The sequence below is a fragment of the Octopus bimaculoides genome, chromosome 5 (genome assembly GCF_001194135.2).
Source record: "Octopus bimaculoides isolate UCB-OBI-ISO-001 chromosome 5, ASM119413v2, whole genome shotgun sequence".
NCBI lineage: Eukaryota > Metazoa > Mollusca > Cephalopoda > Octopoda > Octopodidae > Octopus > Octopus bimaculoides.
In genome coordinates, this window is record NC_068985.1 from 75595637 (window position 1) to 75598136 (window position 2500).

Sequence of the window (2500 nt, forward strand, 5' to 3'; positions counted from 1 at the left end):
TATATATATATATATATTTACATATTTATGAATATTTTTTTATTTGTTTAAGTCATTAGAGTGCAGCCTTGAAGAATCTTTAGTCAGATAAATCGACTCCAGTGACTATTTCTTCTTTAAGCTTGTAGTTATTCTATTATTCTTATTTACTGAACCACTAAGTTATGGGGACATAAGCAGACCGACACCGGTTGTCAGGCGGTGTTGATGACAAATACACATACGCACATACATACATACATACATACATACATACATACAAGATGGGCTTCTTTCAGTCTCCATCTACCAAATCCACTCGCAAGGTTTTGGTCAACCTGAAGCTAAAGAAGAATACACTTGCCCAAGGTGACATGCAGCAAGACTGAACCCAAAACCATATGGTTGGGAAGCAAGCTTCTTACCACACAGCCACGCTTGAGCCTATACATTTGCAATTAATGATTTCATTTATAATTGCCATACATACATATGTTCTGGGTATGAATTTAAACAGGATCCAGTAGAAGAGCCCTAATATGGAAATTCCAGTGTTTTGAAGTGTGTGGAACCACCTCTTAAACACTTTTGTTCCCAGGTCTAGTCTGACCCAGAGCAGTAGCACCTGTTAGAGTCACAGCTATGGGCTAATTAGCATGTTAACTACTGGAAATGGACATTTTCTCGTTAGACCTTCCTTCTAGGAGAAGGGAAACTCGTATATAAAAGAAACAACTGAAATACAGTTCGTTTCTGGTCACTTAACATCTGCTGTGCCACTGGTTTTATAGCTGATTGCATTGGAAAGTGAGTTCAGTGATGTGCAACAATTTATCCACTCAAAACCAATTTCTTATAAAGGAACTTCTTGAACTCAGGGAATGTTTGCATAGGATTGTTGAGTTTAGGAAGTTGTAAGCCTGGTACTTATTCTACTGTTCTTTTTTGTTGAACCACTAAGTTACGGGTGATGTAAACACACAAGAACCAGTTGTCAAGCAGTTGAGGGGGGGGGGTGACAAACACAGACACAGACACACACACATATTTATATATACATATGTATATATAAGACGGGCTTCTTTCACTTTCTGTCTACCAAATCCACTCACAAGGCTTCGGTCAGCCCAGGGCTATAGTAGAAGACACTTATCCAAGGTGCCATGCAGTGAGACTGAACCCAGAACCATGTGGTTGGGAAACAAGCTTCTTACCACACAGCCATACCTGCACCTACATATATACATATATATAGTTGAAATTTACAGAAAAAAAAACCAAGACAGGTGTATGAACAACAAGCAGGTTCATTAGATGTCACAAAACTGTTATTCAGTGTTTCATGTTCCCGTTTGTTGGAGTTTTGGTTGAGAATGGAACAAAAATAAGATTATATTTATATTTGTCAGTATACAATTATAATATATATATTTAATTAATAAATATTTTGGACTAAATATTTATAAGCTGATTAATAGGTTTAAATATTGAGTACAGTACCAGCACAGTTTCGGCTACCCATTGTCATCCGCAGTCATGGTATACTTCCTTTGGATCTACTTCAGGAATTCTGCAGTGTTAGTTAGGGTAATTATATTAATTAAGTAACGAGAAGATAGATTTGGTATTAATCTTTATTCTGTACAATGTTCATTTCGACCTGACCTGCTATTGTTCTTAATGTGTGGGACACCATTCAACATGTTTTGTTGCATAGAATTTGCAGTCTGGGTCTCATCAGGTACATTGATAGATAAAGTTGTGTTTCACTAAAGATCTTGAGTGTCAGCTGCCATGTTGATATATGTTTTTCCTATTTTTTTCTTTCTTCTTTCTTTTTCCTCTAAGAACTTATAAAAACAAAAGCTAATTAGGTCATTTTTATATAATAGGGATGCAAGATTTCCACGTTCATATTTGAATTTTTGCATTTCTGCAGCCTTACTTGTTATTATTCATTCTCTAACTAGATGGGTATATTAATAATATGGCAACCAACACTCAAGATCTTTAGTGAGACACAACTTTGTCTATTCGTGTTCCTGGTGAGACTGGGACTACAAAATCTCTGCAACACAACATGAATGGAGTCCCACACGTAAAGGATAATAGCAGGATGGGTCGAAACAAACATTGCACAGAATAAAGTCTAGTGCCAAATTCATCTTCTTATTACTTAATTAATATATGTATATGTATGTGTGTGTTTGTGTGTGTGTGTGCATCTATGTATGCATGTATGTATGTATGTGTGTGTGTATGTATGTGTGTATGCATGTATGGATGGATGGATGGATGGATAACAGAGAGAGAAAGAGAGAGAGAGAGAGAGAGAGAGAGAGAGAGAGAGAGAGAGAGAGAGAGAGAGAGAGAGAGAGAGAGAGAGAGAGAGAGTTAGGTATTGATTTATGAGCGAATACAGAAACACTGTTTTACCGTATTTCTTAAAGCATTAGAAGAGCACAACAGTTCCAGCAATGAGCAACAATTAAAGGAAATTCATTTTAAAATTCATATCTCA